This window comes from Argentina silus (assembly GCF_951799395.1).
Source record: "Argentina silus genome assembly, chromosome: 7".
NCBI classification, from domain to species: Eukaryota; Metazoa; Chordata; class Actinopteri; order Argentiniformes; family Argentinidae; genus Argentina; species Argentina silus.
Genome location: NC_139661.1, coordinates 8,585,755 through 8,597,945, shown reverse-complemented (window position 1 = coordinate 8,597,945; position 12,191 = coordinate 8,585,755).

The window sequence follows — 12,191 nt, the reverse complement described above, 5'->3', positions numbered from 1 at the left end:
TTTTGCCTACCCCAGAAGAGAGTGTGGGATTTTTTCAGAAATCTCCATAAACATTCAGCTGCTGCTGAAAGATTCCTTGCTTAATTTCAGTTTTGACTGCTCTACAGGCTCTCTGTGTTTTGTTAGTCGGGGTGAGTCATTCTTGATTTTCAAAGCTCACAAAATTAACTCTCCCTTCACTCATTACTACAGTGTTTGTGTTCAGCTGGAGGTGTAGTCTACATCAATAAGACTTGGAAAGAAATGGCAAAAACGTTTTTAAATGTGTACCTATAATGATATTACATGATATTAGTATGTGTTCTACATTTGCAGTTTAGGCCAAAGGGTAAAGCCTTGTACAGTATGCTGGAAATGTGCATTAGTTGTGCATATAAAAACAGAGACTGAGAAATGAACTTCTATATATTAGAATCAAAGATATGATGAGAGTTGTTTATATGTTTTAGAGTTACATAGAGAAGCCTGGACCTTGGAGGAGGCCTGGTGATCTGGTGAAATGTATACAGCAGTCAGTCAAAGTCACTGCCACATTCCAGGATGATTTTCTCCCAAAGTAGATCAGTCCATCTGACTGAATCAGTCCTGATTTGGACACGGTGTGTACACAATACAGCCCCAAGAGTCCATCAACTAGCATCAAAGGTACAGACAAGGGATTTTTAAGTGAGCTGATTGAGATTGACTGAGGTAGTACAGAACTGTGTGTGCTTTCGCTGTGGCTTCTGCCCCATGTCCTCTGTTTACACAGGATATGAAGGATTCGAAGTTGAGCTTCAGCTCAGTTCATGGCTTTGGCAGTGAGTGTGGTGGGCTGTGTGGGGCTGGACTGAGGTCAGGTTTTAACCACAGTCCCACCACTCCATGCTGACCCTGACTGACCCCAGGCCAGCGCTAACAGGCAGCCAACAGCAGCAGACCAAGCAGCTGCTCTCTCCATGGCCATCGCCCTTCCTCTCTCTCTCTCTCTCTCTCGCTCTCTCTCTCTCTCTCTCTCTCTCTCTCTCTCTCTCTCTCTCTCTCTCTCTCTCTCTCTCTCTGTTTGTCTGAGAACACCAAGGAGAGACAGGAACATACTCGAACAGGAAGTCAGGAATCAGGGTTGAGGAAACTTCTGTCCTAGTTTCACATTCTAAGGCCATTTCTCTTCACTGTGATAATATTTTCACACCACTGTGAAGGTTAGCCCCGAGGTAGCCATGGAGGAAATTCATAATAGGATTGGTGCATATGCTAGCAATAAAGATCCCAGAATATAGCGGCAAGTGTAGTCTTGCTCCCTTTGAACCCGGGCCCTATTTGATTTGGAGAGGAGGAGAGTTTTTGAAATGTATTTTCTTCTTCTTTGCTCCATGTTGTGTGCCAGCCAATCCATTTCCCTGATCCATTTTCATAGCCCTTTATTATCCCTTACAAAGTCCAAATACCGCAGAGAAAATGGGACGGGGAGGAGTTCAAACAACCGCTCAAGTTTTATGTTCAACGGAATTAGAAATGACTTTTTAAATGCTGCTCTCTGTGTGCTATTCTACTGTAAGAGCTTGGTTAATGAATTTAATATGCAGGTTTTGGCAGAGGACGTTAATTTTTCTTTTGACTGATTAAAAAGCAGACATGTTTTATGGCTTGTGCTGACTTGCCTTTGCAGTAGTTGATGTTATTTTGTCAATGAGCTTCTTGTGATGAATTTGAGATTCCTTATCTGCGTCATCACTGTATTTAATAGTATTTATTTATTACCCTGTTGTTTTGCAGTAATTGCGCTGGTAGTGAATTATTGTGCTTTGGTTCTGACTTGAATATAACCCCCCCTGCCTCATAACTCTGAGTGTTCTCTGGCATGTTGACTGAGAGTGTTGATTGAGAGATAGGAGTTCTCACAGTAAGACAGGGGGTGACAGATTTACAGCAGAGTCAGCAGGTTCACTACATGATCCAGTCTCATTTGGTAAGTCAGCATTTCACCCACAAGGGATTTGTTTTAGCCTGATTTGACTGGCCATTTGATTGAATCAACCATTGGAAAATTCTGTTCAGTCTCTCCATTGTTTATAGATGACAATGAGAAATGCTTGATCCTACAGGGGGACCAGAGGAGAGCATGTTTGGCACATGCATACTGTAGACACAGATAGTCACTGGGATGGTTCCACTTTGAGCCACTGGGGCGCTCCCAGTCTCTCTACCTCGCTCCACTGTGTAATTTGTACTTCCCATGAACATTTTTGTGGATGGTGGCGTGGGATGTGGCGGCAGTTATCTCCTGTGGTGGTCCTCCCTCAAGAGTAGAGCTTCTCATGTTCTGGCCTTTTAAGAGAGAACCATGAAAGTGTATAGTGTTTTGTACGTTTCAAAACAATGTCTACTCAAATAAAAATAAAGGACAAGACAAAATTGACGACAAGCTGTGTCATGTTGAACCTGTATGGCTTTTTATATCTTTTGGGATTATCTGGCATACACTTCTCTGTGTCAATGCACCAACATGCATTTTTGTTTAAATTACTAAAACATGATCTGAGTTACACATAGTGTTCTGTATGATCTCTAGAATCATCTATTGTCTGTATGTGATGGTGGTGTCTGGTGACTCAGTAGGAATAGAATGTCCAATTCCGGGGAGGCTGGTACAGGTAGAAATCAGGGGACGGGCTCATTGTAATGGACAGAATGGAATGAAGAATGGTTTCAAAAACGTTCTCCGATTTGTGCCTCCAGCAGCCTCCCCTGGTCCAGTTAGAATGTGTTAACCAGGCAGTGGCCATATGTGTTCCCCCACCTCGTTGCACTGAGTGACAGCTGGGTTATGGTTCCTAAGAGATTAAATTGCTTCCATACTGTACACCCTCAGACACGGTGGGGCATGCTGGGTATAATTGCTCCAAATTGTCAATTGGTGGGAAATGAAAATACGAGCAAATGTTTTCCAGTCATCCTTCAACCAAATGTGTGGGTTGTTTTGTTTTGTTATTTTGCCATTTAAAGAAGGTCCACATTTTCTTGTATTTGCATTTGTTGGTCACGTTTACAGAAGCACTTCCCTCTAAAAGAGATACAGCGAGAGAACTGCAAAGTTGAGGGATTTTTCAAGGACACATTCTTCCCTCTCCAATCTCTCAGCACTCAGAGCCCATAAATATGATGGAGATTTACTACTGATGCTGCTGATGGATATATTTAAAGCCATTACTCTTCCATTGCCAGGTCATTGAAATCTCCTCCTTCTGGTACAGTTGATTGGGGTGTTGGCTGTAAGATGTGTCCTTTGATTTATATGGACCTCACTGACAATGTGATAACGGATATGATACGACCCAGCAGTGAAAGTGATCAGTACCTCCACTAATCCTCCACGGTATTCCACTCAAAACACAACCATTTGTCCAGACCATTAAGCCATATTCCGTATTATGATTGACAGTATATCATCGAGACGAAAACAAACAGCTATGTTGTTGTTGGGTTGTGTTCCAGTGTGACCAGTATAGTCAGGTACGCACAGGAGTGGTGTTGTACTGTGTATCAACTCCAGGTAAGCAAAATGGAGGGTCAACACGCACTGTCATAAATAATCTTAAGGCTACATAGGTGACAGTTTCCACAACGCCCATTCCTTTTCTTGGAATACAAAAGAGTACTCTACGAAGGCGTATAGTTATGATTCAGACTTGCTGTATTATCCTCCATTTGAGCATGTTGTGATTGACAGAGCACGTCTATTCATTTGACAGGCGCATTGTGTTTACATAATAGTAGGTGAGTCAACTTCACCATGTTGGGTTGTTGTTGTCCTCTCTGTATACACAGTGGTGTACGCAGAACCTGCTAGGACAGGCTTGTAGGGTGTGTGTTGGCAGGCCAGGTCATGCTAATGGTTTTGACTGGTGCTAAGCACACACCCGGTGTGCTGTTGGGGACCGTACGTGTGCAGATAGGAACCAGACAGTGACTCACACACCAAACGTTGTGACACCTGCGCCATTGAAGCTGTCATAGCTTCTGGTACCACACCCAAGTTACACAAATCTCAGGTTCTGACGCACATAGAACATACCTACCCATGTTGAAACACTCATCTACCCCATGACTGTTTCCAAGTGAATCTATGAATCCACAAGAGATGTGCATGTTTCATGCGTTTGACTGAGTACGCACAAGTCTTGAGAAACCAAACATTTCCTCCACATGTGTCTAAGTCCATTGACAGCATGTGGTACCATTTAATGTAAACACATAAAACAACAAGCAGGAAGCATTAAAACCCTGAGAGGTTCATTTTGCTGCTCTGTAAGGGATGGAGTTCTGAATTCAGTCTGTGTACTCTCAACCTACTAGTAGTGCTCAGGAGGGGGGAGAGCACACACACACACACACACACACACACACGCACACACACACACACACACAAACACACACACACACACAAATACGGTATACCTGTACAAGCAATTAGACATGCCAGCTCCCCATATTGGAATAATAAATACAGAAATACATGCATACCATGTGTGTGTGTGTGTGTGTGTGTGTGTGTGTATATATACACACAGTACACACACCTACAGTATTGGTGCTCTTAAAGCCCTCTGTGCCTTATTAGAGTAAACAGAAGTGGTGTGTGAGTGTGCTGAGCCCTGTGAGTGGTGAATACCCTTTACTTGTGACACCCAATAGTGCAGGGGCCCTCAGTGTGACTCCCACCATGGTAAACAGTCATAAAAAGCCTCAGGCTGGAGTTACACAAACACAAATAGCTGACTATTCATAGCACTAATGAGAGCTGCCAGGGAGCCCAGGGACACCAGCAGGGCCTGAAATACACTGTCGCCACTCGCAGAGTTACAGTATGACATGGCTCGAGACATTAAACTAATCATTGGGCTTGTGGTGGCGGGGATGGAGGGGTCCAGGCCAGGGGCACCCCCATACAGCGTACCCTCTCCTCGTCCCCCTACCCCCTGCCTCTCCTCCCCCTCACCTTTTTCCTCTCTCTCCTCTCCTCTCCTCTCCTCTCCTCTCCTCTCCTGTCTTTCTCTCCCCTCTCTCTTGTCTCTCCTCTGTTCACCCCTCCTCTCCTCTGCCCATCTCTCCACTGCTGTTCGTAATTAGGTGATTCATATCAACACTGCATGCAAACCCGATTGAAATATACTGCAGATATTCAAATGTGGCTTCAACAGCACATGCCGAAAACATTTAGGTCTACTTAACAAGTACACACATGCTCAGCCTTACCCTCACACAAGCTATGTGTTTAAGCCATGATGATGATGATTGGATTAGGGAAGTGTCAACCATATCCCTGATGGCCAAAAGCAGTACTCTGACTAAGACATTAACTTACCATTACCCCCCACAAACCACAATTAAGGGATATGTAATTTAGCTGTGTACTGATTGATTGCCATGTTTGTTTTTTTTCCCCTTTGGCTCGACCGGAATTTAAAACTTCAACTTTTCAAATTCCTTGCAGATGGCCAGGCCTTTGAAGGCACACTGTAATTAACCTTTGGGGGAGAATAACAAACCGGTACACAGGGGCGCTGCCGGCCGCGCCGCTCCGCTTTGATGTGGTCCCTGTGTTTGCTCTGCCTTGTCTTAGGCTCGGGGCTGAACTCCTGGTGACATGTCAGGGGTTGCAGGGGGCCGCGCTGCCGCGCCCTGTGGCTCTGCTCAGACCTGTTCCACCTCTGGCAGCCCCTTGGACCGCCCACCTCCTCACACACCCAGGGATCACGGGGATCAGCGTCAGGTTATTCACGGCTCTGCGTGTGAGTGACAACATTGAATCGTCTGTTTAACTCTGCCTAATGTTTCTCTGATTGATATGACTTTAGAGGTTTTCTTTACAAGCCTGTTTTGTTATATGAGATGTTTGGGCTTTGGGTTGGCCGGGTGGAATTTGACATGAGCAGATGAACGCCTCTGTGTTGTTTCTCTAGGGTTGTCCATTAGATTTGTAGGTATTTCAGATGTTCAGGTGGCTTCATTAACAGGGGCTCGGCTAGCTTGGCTAATTAACGACTCAGGAGAGCAGCCATGTTTGATCCCAACAGGAAGCTGGGGGCTGGAGGCTCTCTTGGCTTCATCCTTAAACAGTGTGGTGGGTTTTAAATAGCTGGATCTTGGTGGGAGCTCCATAATTAACAGAGCATGTTAAACAGAGGGCTGTTTCTCCCCTCATTAGAACTAGAGTACAGCTTTGCACTCTACAAAGTGAATAGGCCAGTGTTTCTACCGCACAGCATGATTCCCAATGCATGATCCTTATCACTCAGATTACTGTAAATGTACAGCTGCCGATTGGACTGATAATGCATAAAGGCAGTTCTAGCTCTGCATTTGTGGAAAAAATAGAACCAATTCATGAGAAGAGTTAATGATAAACAGACTATTGATATCTGGCACTGGATTCTCTCCCCAGGCAACTTGGCGTGTTGCACAATGCTGAGTGTTGGGGAATATGCCCATTACTCTGAACATTAATCAAGTCTGGAGATTATCCTTCAAGTTGACTCCCAGCACTTGAGATCGATCATTTAGGCTTATGTTTCAAAGGTTAGCGCTTGTTAAACTACTGGAAATGTCAGAGAGGCTTTATATAATGGTATTATTTGATGAAGATAGATTGGGGACGTATGTGTAAGTGTACATATTATGTTTAACTCTGCAGCTGCTATATTATGGTACATGGATTAGTGCCAGCTGTGCCATTTCTATACAGTTGATAGTACAGTAGCACATTCAGGTCCGTGCTCAGCATTTTGCGAGGGCGACTGTTCTCCCATTACCACTGTAGTCACCACCACATTACTGGAGGTTGTTGCCAGTGAGTGCCCGATCTTCACCCACAGTCCGAGGGGTTTTCCTTCAACAACATCTCCAAAGGCATTTTTACAGTGCTGGGGAACAATGTTGGCTTTGTAGTGTTTTTCCACTCCCTTTTTGTGAGGGACATTGCATTTCAGAAAAGCAGATTCCTAAGGCAGTTTAACAATAGCCATCAATATGCGTGGTCGGGCAAATGCACCATGGGTTTGTTCGTATCCAATGCAAATAGAAACTATTGTCATGCCTCAAAATGCGTTTAGGAATCAGCCTTAAATGAAGATCGAACATCTGGTCGTCCAGTACAGCATTTGTATTGACTTTTTGATGTCTCAGTACAAAAGAATCAGTCTGAAAATGCGAGTGTTTACCGTGCGTTTGAAGCACTACAGTACAGCATGCTCCTCTGATGGGCCTGAGAGTGTTTTGACTGACCCTGAAGTGGGTGTGTTAGTAGGGGAGCGGGTGAGGAGTTATGCTGTAAGCTGTGGACAGATCTGTGCTCAGTCCTATCTACTCTGTATAGCTGACATTCTGGCTCAGTGGGCAATTTCAACACCTCCACCCTGCCCACATGGGCTGCAGACAGACTTGCCATCCCCCCCCCCCCCCCCCCCCCCACCCTCTCTCTCTCGCTCTCTCTGTTTTTGTCTCCCTCTTTATTTCTGTCTGTCTCTCTCTATTTCTACTCTATTTCTGTCTCTCTCGGTGTTCCCCCTTCCTCTCTCAACACAGAAACTTGTGTTTTATTTTCTTTCCTGTCTCAGAGAGAGTTTTTTGAAGAATAGTTGCTGTCTGTTCTCCTTATATGGTAATATACACTGCCAAATGAGACATTCTTCTACATATACAATTCTCTATTACACTACTAAGACCAAGACCATGTTATGACTATATGGTCATTACTATGGGTCAGTGTTAATGGTCTTTCATCCTGTTGTTAAACTGTAAGCTGCTTCTGAACATGCCAATTTGGGCATTAGGATGCTAATTGTTGTTTGCTTTGAGCTTCTTCCATCCATGAAATGTGCTATTTGCAGGAATAGGGCATAGCCCTAGTGAAAGCCCTAGTGAAAGCCCTAGTGAAAGCCCTAGTGAAAGCCCTAGTGAAAGCCCTAGTGAAAGCCCTAGTGAAAGCCCTAGTGAAAGCAAGGCCACAGTGAGACGTCCGGAACATAAGCTGCAGATACTATACTGAGAAGAGGAAGTAAGGAGGACTTAAACTGTAGGAAGGAATATGAGAGAGAAAGAGAGGATTAAAGTACACTGAGAGGGGGAGAGACAGAGAATAAGAAAGAGAGAGGGAGTGCCCTTTCACTCTTTTTATAGCCCTCCAAGGGTTCACCATGGCTGGCTCCCGCATGGCAGCCCAGGGCGTTCAGTTACCAGAGGAATTTAATGTGTGCAAGCTTACATCAGGGGCCACTGGCTGTGAATATATGGCCACACACTGATACTGACAGCATGTGTGACCTTACCCAGCATCACGGTCACAGAGGGTAAAGAGACAGAATTTGGAGCCCATACTGGAAATACAGATTATATCGTCTAGATATTGGGTGAAATGTCGCCATTTTCCAGCTTGATAATCAGCTTTTTGTGTCATATTGCCTCACGGGAATGTATGCTGCACAGAACAGCAAGTGGTTGGCTGGTATTATGTTACAGCGTGCCAACTATTTGAACATAAAATATCCTTACTGTTTCCACAGCATTTACAATGCCTGATAGAAAACAAAAATGCATGTGTAAAGTACAAAATAAAATCATATATGCGTTTTACACAAAGTACCATTTGCATGGACATTGAACCAGGTTGCAACATGTTATGTGGCCTTCTACGGCAGTTTGTGATAGCAGTAGGGAGCCATTCTGACGCAGGTGGGAGGCAAGGCGGGTGGTCTCAGCTGGGCTCAGGTTCTGTGCCACTGTCTGCACAGTCAGCAAACAGCCCCCCCTCACCCCAACTCACACACCACCCCCAGTATGAGCGTGTGACCACCAGGGAAAACAACTACTTCTCTCTCACTCCCTCCCTTTCTCTCTTTCACTCCCTTACTATTGTTCTTCCCTCATTTTCTCCCTTTCTCTCTGTTTCCCTTAAATGCCTTCCCCTCTTTTTCTCTCTCCCTTAGACTCCCTATCCCATCCCCCTCTCTTTCCTTCGCTCTCCCCTCTCCTTCTCTGATTTTCCCTCGTGTGTAGGAAGGGAATCTGCTGCATGGCTCCACTGTAATGGAATCCTCAGAATGGAGCGGTAGAGGGGGGTGCAGGAGGGGTCACGGAGGTGCCTGTCTACTGATCAGATGACCAGAGATCAGAGTTTGTTTTAAACGATGGAGGAAATGAGCCTTGATCCCAGTGAGCCCAGTGATTTTGTCCTGCAGGAATGGCCCATATGGTCTCCTCCAACCTGCTTTGAGGTTATGGAAGCGGCAAATGGGGGGCTGGCTCCTGCCCAAGGTGTGTCTGCTGCCTTGCCTCCTGTCCTGACCCCTTCCCCCCCCCCCCCCCCCTCCGGTCTTGTGACTGCTGGGTATGGGGACAGTGGTGGGGGTAAGCGTACTGCCTGGAAGGTGACTCCTGGTGCCAGTGTAGGGTTTCAAACCCGACCTACACAGTGAGGAGCAGAGGCCATGTAGCGCTGCTGTCAGTGTGCAGAGCAGAGAGAGAGAGAGAGAGAGAGAGAGAGAGAGAGAGAGAGAGAGAGAGAGAGAGAGAGAGAGAGAGAGAGAGAGAGAGAGAGAGAGAGAGAGAGAGAGAGAGAGAGAGAGAGAGAGAGAGGCCAAATCCATAAACACCATGCTGGGCACAGTACGGATCTATGTCACCAGGCAGGCTGAGGCCTCACCACTACTGACAGCCCACAAACCCAGCTCTGAGGGCACGCTTCGCTTTTGGACTCATGACGGTTTCTGGCGCTTTCATTGGAGCGCAGAGCTTATAATTAAATATTGGATCTCAGCTCAGACTCTTGTCACACGAGAGGCAGGCCACTAAAGATCTTTTCTACTCTGTCGGAAAATTAACGCCTTTATCCCTTGTAATTGAGAATCATCACTCACGTGCCATGACAGTTTCTTATACTCTCTGACCAGCTTCAGATTTATAACATTTATGTCTTTATCTTTTCTGCTTAACCTGAAATTGCTCTTATTTCTTTATTTCTTATGGATTAAATGTCTTTTTTCGTTGATCGTTTATGTAGGAAGATGGATGGCAGCAGTTTAGTGGTTTAGTGTGAGGGACAGAAGTGAAGACAGAAACTAGTCCTTGCGGGTTCATTCACACACTTGAGATGCAGGAGCCATGTGAAACAAAGGGAGTGGTGCTTGACACACACCCAGAACAGAGTGATCGGAATGATAGGAATTATACCTCACCCGTACGGCGCATTATCATACCAAGGAGTCTTAACAAAGGAAAAAAAAAAAACACTGAGGAGTTTCCTTCTGGGACAGCAGGAAAATATTCAGACTATCTGACTCGGGAGTCTGCTCCTTTTTATCCAGACCCGGCACAGTGTCCATGTCCGCCCGTGCTGTGTCCTCGCGTGTCTAGACGGGGCATGTGAGTGGACTGTGACATGTGTGCCAGTAATAGAGGAAAGGGAGACATGATAGCGTGATACTGCACTGTTGTGCTGTTGCTCACGGATTGGATGACAAAGCTATGTGTCTCTGTCTCACACACAGGGACATTCTCTACCCCGTCCTCTCACTCTCCCGCCCCCCCCCCCCCCCCCCCACCATCTCTCTCTCTCTCTCTTCGTCGTCTCCCGTGGTTGCCAACTCATGAGGGCTAAACTTAACTTCTCAGCCTAGCATGAATGTTGGACTTTATTACCACACCCTTCCTTCAGTGCAGCCGCCTGCTTCTCAAACATACGCCACGGTACCAGCCAACGAAAAGACTCAGTCACCACTGCAGCCCGCAACTCAAACATGCCAACCCCAAAACAGACAAGCGGGAAGGGGGACATACAGTACATAGTAATATAAGCATGGGAGCGCCTGAATCAAATCAACATCAACGAAATGTTGAGAGAAGACATGAAGGGGGTTGTTATGAATGATGTAAAAAATATCTGTGACAAAAAAAAATAAGCTTGGGAACACTGGCACTATCTAAAAATATATGTTATTGTTATGGAAAGACACCTTTCATACTAATATATCTAACATACTACACTGTTGGGAGAGGGAGGGTTCTTTTTTTTCCCCAAGCAAACAGAGAATGTCATCTTGGAGACTGCCAGGTAGTTCAACTTAAGGACAAGCTAAAAAAGCGACTTAAAAATCATCATCCTTAAAGAGGTAGCAATTGTTTTTGTACCGTTTTTTTTGTGTGTGATTAATCATGGATGCTTTTTCAAAACTGATCTCTGTTGCTTCCCCAGGAACATGACAAACAGTGTGTGGGAGTGAGAGTGTTTACATATCCCAGAGCTCTTATCACCACCCTCTGCTGAGAGGGAAACCCAATATCACCTTGACCTTGACTGTGCATGGGATGACCCCTTTAAAAAAGAACTCCCCTGTCGAGCTGGCGCAGTCCATGTAAACACTCCTTATCGCAGGCATGAAAGCCCCTCCTCCACAAGATGAACTGCCCCAGAATGAAGGCACTGTTATAAATAGTGTTATTTATGCCCCCAGGAGGACACACTGCGTCCAAGACTATCTAATGATATCAGTCCCCCACCAAAATACACATATTCTACATGGTGCCAGCGATTCCTGGTTTTATACTATATTTCATGTTCACGGGTCTGATGCCTCTTGATATATTGGTGTTGTTATAACGGCATGGTATTCTTCCTTGTGCCATATCTTATCACTGTCTATCTTTATACACTACCCCAGTCTGATATAGATCACAGCTGTGCTAGAGAACTGAGTACACCAGTGTGTTCTGTACAAGCAGCTCCCCTCTCATTTCTCTATCAGATACAAGTGTGTTACAGGTCAGTCGTTCAGTGAACAGACTCAACCTGTTAAGTCTTGCTTCGATGACTAGATTCAAATCAGGTCATGTGGGAGGGGATGTGGGAGAATTGTCAGCTGTGAGCCCTGCACAGAGAGAGAGAGAGAGAGAGAGAGAGAGAGAGAGAGAGAGAGAGAGAGAGAGAGAGAGAGAGGGGGTGATGTTGAGTGGTTTTGATAGAGGAAAGAAAGAGGGAGAGAGAGGAAAAGGAAGAAAGGGAGGGAGAGACCTCCAATGATTGTTGTGCAGGTAGGGCAGAAAATATATACATAGAATCACCCAACACATGCGGTCTTTCGTGTGACCGAGCAATTGGCCCACTCAGTACCATTCCAAACTACCTACACCCAATCAGAGCTCCAGTGTGTTGTGGCTGG